Source organism: Elephantulus edwardii, unplaced genomic scaffold (genome assembly GCF_000299155.1).
Source record: "Elephantulus edwardii isolate Elephantulus edwardi_28Jun2011 unplaced genomic scaffold, EleEdw1.0 scaffold00042, whole genome shotgun sequence".
Lineage (NCBI taxonomy): Eukaryota > Metazoa > Chordata > Mammalia > Macroscelidea > Macroscelididae > Elephantulus > Elephantulus edwardii.
Genome location: NW_006399792.1, coordinates 17,284,481 through 17,299,849, shown reverse-complemented (window position 1 = coordinate 17,299,849; position 15,369 = coordinate 17,284,481). Strand labels below are relative to the sequence as shown.

Sequence of the window (15,369 nt, the reverse complement as noted above, 5' to 3'; positions counted from 1 at the left end):
AACAGTTACAGTTTGCTCAGCTCCACAATGAGTATTTTTGACACCAACAGAAATCAAAAGGAGAATTGCATTAGGTAAATCTGCTGTCGGGGACCTTTCCAGAGTACTGAGAAGCAATGATGTCAGTCTAGAGACTAAGGTGCACCTGATCCAATCCATAGTCTTTGCAATTACTTGCTGTGCATCAGAGAGATGGAAAATGACTAAGGATGATAGGAGAATTGATGCATTTGAATTATTTGACCATATCATGGACAGCCAAGAAAAATAGGTCTGTCTTGGAGAGGGTGAAACCAAGTTTCTCCTAGGAGGCTAGGATTTTGAAGCTTTGTCTTACATTCTTTGGGCACGTGGTGAGGAGGGACCAATTCTTGGAGAAGGACATCATGCTTGGAAGGGTAGAGGGACAGCACAGGAGAAGAAGACCCCAGATAAGATGGATTGATACAGTGACTAGGGCAATGGGGAAGGTGTATCAGAGTCCGTGAAACTGGCTCAGGTTCAGAGTTATTGTACATAGGGTCGCTGTGAGTCACAGGCAACTTCATGGCACATAACAACAACAAAAACAACAACTGCAAATACAAGAGTACATAAATGAAAGCTTAGGGAAAAAATATGTCTATTTTAAGATTCATTTTCACCTAAAGAAAGATCAAGAAACAGAAATAAGAAAGTGACATCACAAAAGTAACTCCTGAGCAAATCATATAAGAGTAGTGGTATAACTCATATTCCAATCCTGTGGCTATTGAGTTAATTTGTCTTTTGTGGTGATCGCACATATTACAGAGCAAGATTGCTATATAGAGTATATTACATATATATTCTTGACTGTTATATATGTATAATATGTATATTCTTGACTGTTACCTTCATTAACAATTTTTATGAAAACATGATTCCAGGTATTTTCTACGGTGCTGCTGGGTAGGTTTAAACTACCATCCTTTACGTTAATTATGCACAAACTGATTTTGTCACCCAGAGACTGTGTGTGTGTGTGTGTGTGTGTGTGTGTACCTCTGTTGGTTTAATGGTAAGGAGTTGCACTGCCAACCCAAAGGCACATAGGTTGAGACTGGTCAGTGGGAAAAAGATGGGCAATCTCCTCTCATGTGATTTACAGCCTCTGAGATACCACTGCAAGGGTCAGCTATGAGTCAATTTTGACTCAGTAGATGGTATGTGACAACATTATATAGATGGTATAGAGATAGAGATTGAGATTGAGATAGATAGATACAGATACTGATATAGATATAGATAGATATAGATATCTATAAAGATATCCATCTATATCTCTATCTATCTATATGTAAATAATTTCTTCTAAATGGTACAGCACTGGTATGTCGGTTTGCTGTACTAAGGTACCTTGGGGTTGCTGTGATGCTGAACACTGTGCCACAGGTGTGTAAAATGCCATATTGATTACCCATGGTGGACAGTGTTTGTGGAGCTCCCTGACTGAGACAGGCTTGAAAGCAGGAATGGATCCACGTTCTAAACATCATGCCTCTGGAAACCCTATGAACATAGAGAAACAGCAATCGTTATAGAACAGGGTTCAGATATTTTGTTCATAGGGTCGCTATGAGTAGTGCATGACTTGATGGCACTTCATACAACAACTATAAAATAAATAAATGAATAAATAAATGTGAAAATAGTTTAAAATATTAATAATCTCTACATGTAGGAATAGTTATAGTAGAATTCAGTTTCTTATTTGTATTTGACCATTTTTTAGCAATGATAGGTATAAGTGGGAAAAGTAAATGTAAGAAAAAATTTTAAATGAAGAAAAGGAGAAATGGATAATGATACAAGTGATGGGAGCGAGAGAAGTTTGTCTTTAGGACAGAGCAAGTAGTGGGTTTTGCGTGGTGTTGGACAGCTAAAGCTGAAGCATAGGCATGGATCACAGGGCAAGGCGGATGGTGTGCCAGTGGTTCTGTGACAACCACTCTCTGCAGCTGAGGGGGAGCCGCGTGGGCTATGATGAGAATCCACAAGCGAACAAGTCTGAGAGTCAGTTTATATGCTTCTTTCCTTCATACTCTTGGTTAGAGTTTCAGGACAATCATTTGGAAGGAAAATAATAAAAGAAGGTACGTGCATACTATTAATTAAATGCTGAGGAATGAACTTTAAGGTAATGTGAAAGTTCATGCAGAGGATAGCTGCTGGTTCTGTCCACCCTAGGTCACGGTCATGAGCAGAAAGCACAAGATTGTGGGAGCTGGCCTTAAATGCTGTATGCTGTTCACACGATTGAGATAGGACAGTTGTGGGACCTGTTTTGTGGCTGGTCACCTTTATTACAGGATATGGAACACAATATGTGCTGAGTTCAGCTTTAAGGCTTTTTGTAGTCTGTAAAGCCTTTTATATCTCTGTATTCTTAGAAGCCAGGGCTAGACAAAGAAGTCAGTATTTGTTGAATATGTGTGTGAATGAATGAAATTGCTACCTCTTGATGACTTGGGAAGAACTTGGGAAGAAACAGTGTTTCTAAAGACGTCTCAGCAAAAAAAAAAAATCACAACAACAACAAAAAACAGATGAAAGAACCCTTAACGTTTACTACTTGCCATGTTCTATTTACCTGCTATTTTAAAGGAGGCTCAAAATGGGCACATACAAATGCCTTTATAAATGTCTAATGGTTGAGTAATTTAAGTAAACTGCTAAGAAAATTCAATTTGATGAAATTACTGATGATATTTTTTTTTCATCTCACTTCTGTTCCATCAAAGAGACCTCCTGCCAGCACTCTTGTGGCAGAAATTGCCTATAAAAGGGAATTCATTCCCCTGAATCATATATGTAGTATATGGTCCCCTGGCCATATATTCCATATAATCCATATACTTGATTATACTCCTTTCATGCCTCTGTCCCTTCATGACTTTCTCTCTCTCTCTCCCCCTGCATATTTCTTTTTCTCTTCATTTTCCTTTCTTCCATGCTCAGTGTTTTAATTGGTGATGCTGATGCTGTTTTTAAGGCACTTTGAAATGGGTACTGTTTCATTTGATTACTGGTTTACGTAGCTGATTGCTTCCACATTCTATCCACATACTCACCCACAAATGCCTCCAGTAGAAAGTTGCTGGGAAATTTTGTTCACGCTCCCTCCAGGGAATTAAACCAATTTGTTTTAGTTCAGCCTGGTTGCATTTTTATGCATAAAATAAGGAGAAAGAGAGCAAGAGGGACAATAGAATAGAAAAGAGAGAGATCTTAAAAACAAAATCAAGTTTGTGATCAGTTTCCATGCACCATTTTGGCGTTGACTGTCCTAATTATCTTTCCAAATAAACTTTTTCAGCATTGTGAAAAATGCTGAACCATTATACTTGACTTTCACTACTGATGTTGGAAGTTGGTCATCCAGCCAGTGCTTTTCCTGTACGTGTTAAACTTTTCAGGAAGATGCTTTTCATTTTACAACAACAGGTTTCTCTGGATGAATCCTTCTCGGCAGGGTCATTTATGTTACAACTGGAATAACGTATCACTTTATTGACTTAAAAAAAAACAATGGGAATACTGTGGCGAAGGAAATAATTATCAGAAATTACCTTATTTATAGTCACGCTTGCTTTGTTGAATATGGGACAGAGTGACAATGCAAAGCAGAGCCAATTCACACATAAAGATGCCTTTACCATGGAAGTATATGTACAGGTAACGGGAGAGGAGTGAGTAGGGGTGCTGCCAGTTTTACCCTGAGGAGTCCTTACCATTGTCTTCTTTTTCTTAAATTTCATGGTATGCACAAATAACACACATACATGTACACACACACACACACACACATATATAAGAATAGTATTGTCATAGTCTTGTGCTTGATTAAACTAGACAATACTATAATTATTAATCACATTATGTAGTCCCTGCTTCATTTCCCTCACCTTTCCCAACTTTGATCAGATTTGACCACATTTGAGTTTGATGCTTCGATCATTCTCCCATAAGGCTCCCTTAGGGCTTTAGCCCGGTATAAATAGGACACCAGACTACATAAGCAGCTCCTTTCTCATAACATGTACAACTAAGGAGGATCATTCCCATGGCTTCTAAGCCTCACATCTTAGATTTGTCACATAGGTATCTGCTCTGCTCATAGACTTTCTTTCTTCCCAGCTAAATCCAGCCCTAACTCTCCTGTTCCCAAACTTAATCCCCTGTTCTTCAGCCCATGGACCTAACTTTTTGTATTTTTAAAAATAAGGTATTTGATATGAATAAAACATTGGATATATAAACCTCAGTCATTCACTAACCAGCCTCCTTTCTGTTACCAAGTTCATAACTTTCTGACTACCATTCCTTCCTCATTGTTTCTAACTTTTGTATACTGGTCACCAGTAACTATCAGTGCATCTTGTTTCCATGTTTGATCAATTTTGGACTGCAAAAGTTGGTAAAATCCTTCATTTCCTCCTCTTTAGTTGTTGGTGGATATATTTGAATAATAGTTGTGTTAACAGGTCTTTCTTGTAAGCTTATGGAGAGTATACTATCACTCACAACTTATACTTTAGGATAGGTCTTGCAATTATCTTTTTAACTATGAATGCAACACAATTCTTCAGTTTCTAATTACTATATAGTACAACCAGTCACCAAACCATCTCAGTTCACTGATACCTAGAATGTTGATCTTCAAGCATTCCATTTCCTTTTTGACAACTCCCAATTTTCCTACATTTACTTAGTACATTTCACATTCTGGTTATTAATTGGGTTTTATATGATGGTACTTAGCAACAACAGGGACCTCAGGTCCCAAGATTAAGTTTGTACTTAGATTTCTGCCACGTAGTCCTGTCATAACCTCTCTTTGATTCACCCCTCTCTTGGTTAGGTAAAGCTTGGATAGGGAACTCTGGTGGCTTAGTGGCAAGAAGATGAGCTGCCAGCATGAAGGTATGTGACTCAAATATACCAGTTGTTACATGGGAGAAAAATGGACAGTCTTGTCCTGTGTGATTTTACTTCCTCTGAAAATGAGCTGGAGAGTCAGCTAATGGGTTGGTTCTGACTCAGTGGTACCCAGCTTGGTGGTCAAGGGCTTCACTGACTTATTGATGCCACCCATCACAACAAACAGGAGTCTTACATGATGATGGCTTATATCTATTTACTGTATTGTCTCCACCAGAGTGGTGATTTCATGACTTAGTTTTAGAAACCTTGATATTAAATTTAATTCTAGGTGTAGTGTAGGTTCATCTGGTCTTGAGAAAATTATTTCTTATCTTGTCTCACCCCTCTTTATGGTCAACTCATTTTCTCCTCTAGAAAGGCCGTTGAAATGTATACACACATCTCTGTTGTCAGAGTGCCCAAGGAGAAAAGATAAAGCCATCACACTAACAAACCATTCAGTGTTAGTTAGCTCACAAAAGTGTAGCTTTCAGGTGGAGGAAAATAATTAGAATTTTAAAAAGAAAAAAGAAATTTCGCCCATTTTTACATAGGTATCAATGTTTGGTCTGTTATTTAAACAATGTTGTTTATAGAGATGAGGGCATGGAGCTGCATGTACTCGTGGGAGAGGCTGCCTTTATTTTTTGGGCTCACAAGTGAGAAGAATTGTGGCACAGTAGTTAAAAGTTTAGTCTCTGGGGACAAAACACCTGGATTCCAATCTTGGCTCTGTCACTTATAAGCAGCAATGTACTACTTAGCTCTGAGTTCCAGTTGCCTTTGAGTGCAACAGGTACACTAATACCTACCTCAGAGCATGTGATGAGGATTAAATGAATTCATTCTTATGTGTCATTTAGTCAGCTACATGGTTAGCCCTTCCATATGTATGTGTGTGTGTGTGTGTGTGTGTGTGTGTATGAAGAAACTTAGATTTCAACTTTCCATTGACATTCTCATTTCCCTAGGCATTCTTTCCTGATGATGCTTTTGGTTCTGAGGCTAGACAGGTATATGAGAATCTTTGCCTTTAATGAGGCAAAGTTAACTGTTTTTTAAAAATTGTAAAAAAAAATCACAAGAACAAAAACCTGTCTAGTTAATTCTATATCTGAATACTCTGTAGTCTTATATTTGAAAATGTAAAGAATGAATGAAATATTTTTAAGACATGAATGAGGTGAGGCCGTTTCGAATGTGTGCTGTCTTACTGTTATATGATATTTGACACACTATTTTAGCATTTGAAACCAAAGCAAAAGGAAAACATGTCCAAGTAAAAGAGCTTAAGAGAAGATTTCAAAGAGCAGCCTGGGAGGACAAAGGAAAATATTATAATGGAATATGAAAAGAGATGGAATTGGAGAATCAAAAGGGAAGGACTTCTGCATTTCTCAAGCTGAAAAAACTGAAAAACAGATTTAAGCCTTGTTATGCAATATTGAAAGATGTAATGGCCAATATATGGAATAACCCAGAAAGCATCAAAAGAAGATGAAGGGAATAAACATAGTCACTGTACCAGAAAGAACCGATTGATATGGGAAAATTTCACCAACTATCATATGAAGCCAATGGTAATAAAGGAGGAGCCATTGGTAATAAAGGAGGAAGTAGAAGCTGCATTGAAGGCATTAGCAGAAAAGAAGGCCCTAGGAATCAAAGGAATGCCAACTGACTTGTTTCGATTAACAGAAATAGCCTTGATGTGCTCACCAGTCTATGCCAGAAAATTTGAAGGACAGCTGTCTGGCCAAGAAATTGGAAGATATTTGTTCTCCGTCACAAGAAAAGTGACCCAATTGAATGTGGAAACTATGGAACAATATCCTTAATATCACATGCAAGCAAAACACTGCTGAAGATCATTAAATAATGGCCATAACAATACATAGATAGGAAACTGCTGGAAGTTCAGGCAGGGTATAGAAGAGGCCATGGCACCAGGTAATTGCTGATGGCAGATGGATCCTGGCTGAACGTAAGGAATACCAGAAGAATGTCTACTTGTGCTTTATTGACTGTGCAAAGGCCCTTTGACTCTGTGGATCCTAACAAGTTTTGGTTAACATTGAGATGAATAGAAGTCCCAGAGCACTTAATTGTGCTCATGCAAAACCTTTACCTGGACCAGGAGACAGTTATGTGAACAGAGCAGAGGAACACTGCATGGTTTAAAATTGAGAAGGAAGTGTGTCAGGGTTGTATTTTTTTTTTCCATACCTATTCAGTTTGTATGCTGAGCAAATTATTCAAGAAGTTGGACTCTCTGAAGAGGAATGTGCATCAGGATCAGAGGGAAATTTATCATTTAACCTGTGTTAGGCAAATGACACATCTTTGCTTGCAGAAAGTGAGGAGAACTTGAAGGATTTGTTCCAGAAGATCAAGGAATGCAACTTTCAGTATGGATTGCATCTCAGTGTCAAGGAAACAAAAATTCTTACCACTGGACCAATAGGCAACATCATGATGGTTGGAGTGGAGATTGAAACTGTCAACAACTTCATCTTACTTGGATGCGTATTTAACATCCTTAATACCAGCAGTCGGGAAATAAGGAGACACATTGCACTGCAGTTAGGGACTTTTCTGAATTATTGAGGAGTGATGATGTCAGTTTGTAGACTAAGGTGCATCTGACTCAGGCCATGGTCTTTTTGATCACTTGCTATGCATCTGAGAGCTGGACAATGAATAAGGATGACAGAAAAAGAATTGAAACCTTTGAGCTATGGTGTTGGAGAAGAGCACGGAACAGCCCATGAACTGTCAAAAGAACAAACAGAACCCTTGAAGAGGGTATAGCCAGAAAGCTTTTGGAGGCAAGAATGATACTTTGGCATGTTGCTAGGAGGGGCTATTCTTTGGAAAAGGATATGATGCTTGGAAGGGTGCAGGGTACGCAAAAGAGAGAAAGACCTTCAATCAGGTAGAATAACACAGTGACTGCCTCAGTGGGCTCTTTGTGTGTCAGGAAATATGAGGATGGCACAGGATAGAACAGGGTTCAGATCTTTTGTTCATAGGGTTACTATGACTTGTACTTAACTCGACAGCACCTAACAACAACATTACAGTTATATGGCTTTGAGCAAATAATTTGTTCTTTTGAAACATCAGCTTCCTCACCTGTGAAGTAAAGATAATATTGTTAACATGTTGTTTAATATGACTCATAGCAACCCTGTGCATAATAGCTCAAACCCTGCTCTTTTCCTGAGCCAAACTCACTGTCTTTACTACACCTACCTGCAATACTCTAGTCACTGTGTCAGTCCATCTCATCCAGGGTCTTTTTCTCCTGTGCTGTCCCTCGACCTTTGCAAGTATGGTGTCGTTCTCTAAGGACTAATCCCTTCTGGTAACATGCCCAAGTATATCAGACAAAGCCCCAGAATCTTTGCCTCGAATGAGCAGCTTGCTTTTACCCTCTCAGAATGGACCTGGTAGTTCTCTAGCCATTCCATAGTATATTCTTCTTCATTACCACAACTCCAAAGTATCAGTTCTTCTGTCAACTTTAGCCATTGTCCTGCACTCTGATGCATTACAAGTAATTGTGAAGACCAAGACCTGACTTGGTGCACCTTAGTGTCTAGATTGACATCATTGCTCATTAACACTCTGGAGATGTCTTTTATTATTATTAGTAGTAGTAGTAGTAGTAGTAGTAATAATTAATTTTAATGAAAATTTACAGTTTTTGGATTTCCATTCAGTCACTGTTGCACTTTTCTCCCTGCCCATTCCTCCCCCCATGCAGTTCGCTATTCTCTTTGAAAAGTAAAAGAAAAATTCTTTCATTGTTGTGCAATCCCTCCACCCAAGTCCACTTCTGGAGAGGTTTTTGACAGCAGATTTTGCTAACACAATTTGTCTTTTGATTTCCTAACTGCTGATGCCAAGAGTGTTGAATCCATTTGAAAATGTTGTGTGAGTTAGAAATTATGTTTGAGAGATGTAAATATGTTGTGTCTGGTACATAATGAAAGGTAACTTTTTTGTTGAAACATTCTTTTTAAAATTCTAGGACTGAAAAATAGTAGCTTGAATTGAGAAGTAAAGATTTTTGTTCTATTAATAGTTGAGTTAAAAACCTTCCAGATAGATAGATAGATAGATAGATAGATAGATAGATAGATAGATCAGAGAACAGTTAATCAGTTAATTGTATTTTTCCACAATAATTTAGTGTCTTTTTTATTGTTTTAAATGCTTTTAGATTAAAGGATAGGATCTCCATTTATTTATTCCTTAATCAATATTGTGGTACATTTAAGGGGAATCCTTGTGATAAGCAAGCCTGTAAAATTTACATATAAGATGCTGACTTGGATGAGATTTAAAAGCTATCATTTGAGCAGAGCAACATTTAAAGTTAATTATTTGTTGAAGCCGTGCTTGGCTAGAGCAGCCCAATCATTTACGAAATTAAATACTGACCCCTTGAAGCCAGGACCCAGACAAGGAGAACTTAATGAATCTTAGCCTTAGATGCCAGCATGTGGCTTATCCTAGCCCTGCCTCTACTCTGGACAGATCTCTTGACAAAGATGTTTATGGAGCTATCCTTTTAAAATCCTCCTTGTTCTGTTGAGATAATCATGGCCAATTTGGTATCTGCTATGACCCATCTAATATATCTTAGATTTGGAGGAGTATTATGTCATTTTGTTGTTGTTACATGCCATCAAATCAAGTATGACCCTATGCACAGTAACTTTGAGGCCTGCTCTATCCTGAGCCCATCTCACTGACTCACTATCTCTGACTCACCTACCATCATTACCCCAGGTATTATGTCTTTCTCCCCTATGCTGTCCCTCAACCCTTCCAAGCATGATATCCTTCTCCAAAGACCAGTCCCTTCTGACTATATACCCAAAATACATGAGACAGAGTCTCTCAAAATCCTTGCCTCCAAGGAACAGCTTCATTTTGCCCTCTCCAGGACAGATCTGTTCTTTTTGTGGTCCATGCTATGTATGTTCAATACTTTTCGCCGGCACCCTAATTCAAAGGCATTAATTCTTCTTCTGTCATCCTTGGTAAGTGTCACACTCTCTGATGTATAGCAGGTAATTGCGAAGACCATGGTCTGCATCAGGCACACTTTAGTCTATAGACTGACATCCTTTCTCTTTGGCACTCTGGAGAGGTCCCTGACAACAGATTTTCCTAATGTGATTTGTATTTTGATTTCCTGTTAGTGCCAAGATTGTTTATTGTGGAACCTAGCAAGCTGAAATTGTTAACAATCTCAATCTCTTCTCCATCTGTAGTAATGCTGCCAATTGGCCCAGTGGTGAGAATCTTCATTTTCTTGATATTAAGTTTCAATCTATATTGCAAACTACAGTTCATCTGCCACTGATTTTGTGCCACTCTTTGTCACTATTCACTGCTGTCAAGTTGGCCTCAACTCTTTGCAACCAAATTCACAGGGAAAGGAAATTCTGCTTTCTCCATGCTCAATGGTAAATTGCATCATTGTAATTGATAGAATTTGCTTAGAACTTAGCTTTTGGAATATGATCATCTTAGTCTGGAAGCTCTGCTGAAACTTGTTCAATGTCATGGCTACAGGCACACCTCCACTGACAGACATTACTTGTGAGGTACATTGTCTGGGGCTTGAGCCCTGGTTTCCTACACAGAAGGTGAGGATCCAATCATTGAAACACAGATGCTCCTTAAATCCTATGACCTACTCGAAGTCGAAGCGTATCGCAAAACCAGTCACTTTTCTCTTGAAACTTTCTCTGAAATTTTACAGTTATGATCTCTCACTTAAATCTCTCACTCTCTTACAAAGGGGACTTACTGCTTTGAATGATATTCTCACCTCCTCCACTGTTCAAGAAACAAATCCTTACTGAACAGCTTCTGTCCTAGGCACCTGACATTACAATGAAGCTGACTGACAATTTCCATGTGTTAAAGGAATTTACTTTACCCATGGAAACACTGTTGTTGTTGTTGTGTGCCTTTGAGTCAGAACCAACCCAAAACTGATCCTCCAGTGGTTTTTTGGAGGCAGTAAATTGAGTGGAGGACATTGCCCATCTTTCTATGGAGCAGCTACTGGATGCAAACCACATGCCTTTGAGATTGCAGTGTAGCTTCTTACCACTAGGCTCCATGGGAGCATGTTTGCTGTTTACCATTGGGTCGGAGCTGACCTACAGCTGACCCTGTGGGGAGTTTTCAGAGGTAGTTAACAGAATGAGAGGAGGTTACCCATCCTCCTTTGGAGTGGTTGGTGGCCTTGAACCAGGTGACTTCGGGATTGCAGTGCAGCTTTTTGCCCCTAGGCTACCAGAGCTCCCTCCATGGCAGCACAGTGGCGGTAAATAAGTACACAACTATGATAATAACAGATACTTATCTCTCTATTAATTTACTGCTCTTAGTGCTATGAAGAGAGAGAGCTCTAGAGGCTTAGGGGAAAGGAATTGCTGCCAGTGCAAAGGTATGCAGCTTGAATCCACTAGCTCCTCCATGGAGAAAGATGGGCAAGCTTGCTATTGTTGTGTGCTCTTGAGTTACCTGCGACCCATAGTGACTCTGTGTACAGCAGCTCTGAATCTTGCCCTGTCCTGAGCCAGTCTCACCTGTTCTGACACACCATGCAATTTCCTCCCTCTGAAAACTTGATAGAGGGTCAGCTGTGAGGTTTGTTTTTTTTTTTTTTAACTTCATGGTATACAATAATAGTGATATAAAAAGAATGCTAAAGGCTAATATGAAATATGACTGTTGAAACTATTGATCGACATGTTTTCCAGTTTTTAATCCCCTTCAATAAGCCCACACTGAGCCCTCTAGAATACTTTTCTGAGAAAAAAGTTAGTAAACTGTTGCATGGAGGAGAAAGGAATGTGCAGGCATGCCTCGACTTTGGCTTATGACCTGTTTTATACTTTCTTTACATTATTTACCTCTGTCAGCAATATCTGGCTAGGTGTTGCCTTAGGAAAATTATAAAATCTTCATTTTCCCCACCCTTCCTTTTCATTTCTCTCCTTAAGATGTTTGAGTGAGTGCCGTAGGGAAAGGGCCTGGCAAAAGTAAAACCACCAAAACCAAAAACTGCTTTTAGAACTGTGGTAGTTTGAGTTAGTGGAGGTTTTTAAGTCACCCACAAGGGAGAATAACAGGCTTGTCTTCCTAGAACATAAATCTCTTATGCAAACCAAACCCAGTGAGGCAGGTGGCAGTGGTATCACCAACTCCTCCCTCTCATTTTACATTTTTAGGGAGAGGAAAAATGCAGAGGGAAAAAAAGCAACTGGTGACTGTTTTCCCATGGCCTTTTGCCTTAGCAAGAGCCCAACTCTGACGTTTGCCTGTGCCGCTTATAGACCCTTGATGTGTACGCCAGGAGACAAATGACGGGGCACAAGTATTGCATACCAGCCAAGAAAGCCTGCCACTGATGCAAGGGAGTTTATCTTCCAGACAGATCCCTTTCTTTGTGAAAATCTGAACCCCAGAAATATTTCAACTATGGATTACAAACTAGTGACAAGTCATCTGGCTTCCTGCCCAGCTTCTAAGGTTCTCAGTTATTTTAGCTGAACTCTATAGCATACATTCTTGCTCTCTCCACCTTTCTTCACCCCAGCTTCCCCACACTTGTTCTACCTTCCCCTCCCTTTCTGTGCTTCCCACAGAGCTCCCAGCCCTTCCCTGTTATCTCCACTCAGATCTATACAAGTGCAGCCAGGAAGTCTGAGGACTCTCCCAATCAAAAGCATAGTTTTGGTCAGTGTTCCCTCCTTTGGCCATTTAGTTTCTAATACCCAATGATAACTAAGATATCACTGGAGAAATTAATAATTATTTCCTTAACAGATTAGGGGAAAATCCAGAGTCCCTGGGTGGAGCATATGTTTAATACATTCAAGTATTAACCAGAAGGTTGAAGATTCAAGTCCAGCCAGAGATTCCTGGGAAGAAAGGTTTGGCCACCGAAACCTCTGTTGGAACCTAATTCTGTCCTGATACACATGAGATCACCATCAATCACAACCAATGTAACAGCAACTGCTGGTGGTGGTGAATGTGGGAGGTCCCAACTGTAGGCTGCCATCGATTATAGTGGAATCGGAAAGCTCAGCTGCATTCCATCTGATTCATCAAGAGAGGCCTATGTACTACTGCATTTGAAAATATTGAAGATGGACATTTTACTTGTGTGGTAGGTTTAGGAGGAGATTAAGTAGTAGGATAGGAAAGGAAAATTGATGACGATGATGATGATGATGATGATGATGATGTGCTTGGTAAGCTGAGTCACTGAGGAAAAAAAAAGCTGTGTGTCTGGCTACAGAAATTTTAAAAAAGCAACTGTGAACTTGACAAGAAAGGAGGTAGGTTACAAGGTGAACATCTATCTACCTTTATCCTCAGACTTAAAAACCAATGAATACTTAACCCACTTGTGAGATAATTCTTCACCAGAACTTTCTAAAGCATTTACCAGCATGCAGATCTTGTCTTTGCTTTTGTTTAGGTTTTACTTCTACATAAGTCTTTACTAAAACTTCAAATTTGCTACTCAAGACCAGTCATTCGGGTGTATCACAAAATGTGGTTACTGTATTAACCAGCTGCTTACCCCCACATACCCTTCATGGAAAGGACTGTATACTTATTTCCTCCTTTAGTAATTTTCTATGATAGACAACTGGATTTATGTTTAGGAAAAAATATTTTTATAGCTTCTCAAAAATATAAGTAAAGATCAGTTATAATTCCTAACTCAAACATTCCCAAATAACTATTGTTAATGTTTTAGTTGGGTGTCTTTATAATTTATTAATGTTTGTATCTGTGTTGTAGATGTTGGCTCAACTCATTGCTATTGAGTTAGAACCAACTCATATATGACCCTCCAGTGGATTTTCAGAAACTGAAAATCACATGGGAAGGGATTTCTCCTATGGAGCAGCTGGTGGATTCGAACTACTTGCCATTTGGTTGGCAGTCTAACTCTTTATCCACTAGGTCATAAGTTGTTGTTGGTTTTGAGTACCGTTGAGTCAGAATTGACTCCTAGCTGACTATCCAGTGGGTTTTCAGAGGCAGATAATCGCATAGCAGAAGATTGCCCATCCTTTTTCTGTGGAGCCGCTGGTGGCCTCAAACTGTGTGCTTTTGGGATTGCAGTGCAGCTTCTGGCCACATACTTAATTTTCAGTATATCATACATAATGTTTCATTGCCTGCTCTCCTCATATTACTAATTATCCTTTTATAGGGTCTTTTTTATTCTTAGTTGTTCCATAACATTCTGTATGTGACTATGCAATAATGAATTTAGTTCACCTCCTACTGTTCAGCATTTATTCCTAATATTTCCATTGTAATAAGAAGGATGAAAACATTTTTGACGAAGGAATCCCTGTGTGGTGTGAAGAGTTAAGTGCTTAATGATGAGCTTAAAGATTAGTGGTGAGAACTCACTCATAGAGTTCGAAGGCAATCAGCCTTGAAAATGTGGAGTACATTTCCATCCTGGCATGCACGGAGTTGGCATGAGTCAGAATCCCTGATGGAAACCGATAGCAACATTGAAGCGTTTTAATAGAAATAGGGGTAAATATCTTTGACTAAGTTATAGACTTTTTATTTCTGGGTCCAAGTGCATATATGTATATTTTGAAGCTTTTGGATGTATATTAAAATACTATTGTCTTTAAAAATTTGTACTCCTATCAAAAAAGTATAAGGGTATTTCCTTCCACTCTTGTCAACACTGTGTATTATGGTTGTTCTTAAATTTGTTAATTGCATTTATTTAAAATGGAATCTTGCTTAATATTCTACTTTTTTTCCCCAATGTCTAATTTTTTCTTTTTTTCCTAGCCATTTTTTTATTCATTTTAATGCACGCTTACAGAGTCTTAGGGTTTCCAGTAATTCATGGTTGCACTTTTCTCCCTGCCCACCCACGTCCCCCCAGTTCACTCTTCTCCTTGAGGAATAAAGGAAAAACACTTTGATTCTTATGCAGTCCCTCCCCCCAAGTCCACTACATTGTGCAGCCTTCATTCTGGACTCCTGTAATAACAATAATACCCAGTCATATATCTTTTTTAAACCGTTCTCTTCCTTATTTGTTTCAATGCAGTATACACGCTTCATCCCCTTCTTCTCTTGTCTTCCCTCAACACTAATGTCAGTCCCGTTTTACAACAGTGGCCCTATGCAATACTTATCCTTTTGTGACTGAGATATTTCACTTAGAATAATGTCCTCCAGGTTCATCCATTTTGCATAATATTTCATGAGTTCCTTGGTTTTCAGTGGTGCTTAGTATTCCATTGTGTGAATATATCAGAGTTTCTCTATCCATTAGTTTGTTGATGGGCACTTGGGTTGTTTCCAGCTCTTTGCTATTGTGAACAAAGC

At 39.0% G+C, this 15,369-nt stretch overlaps 1 protein-coding gene across 1 annotated transcript in view; it reads left to right on the top strand.

The window, feature by feature from the left end:
- The window catches only part of FRAS1 (Fraser syndrome 1), a 470,336-nt gene that overhangs the window by 69,599 nt on the left and 385,368 nt on the right, over positions 1-15,369 (top strand). The window lies entirely within an intron of this gene.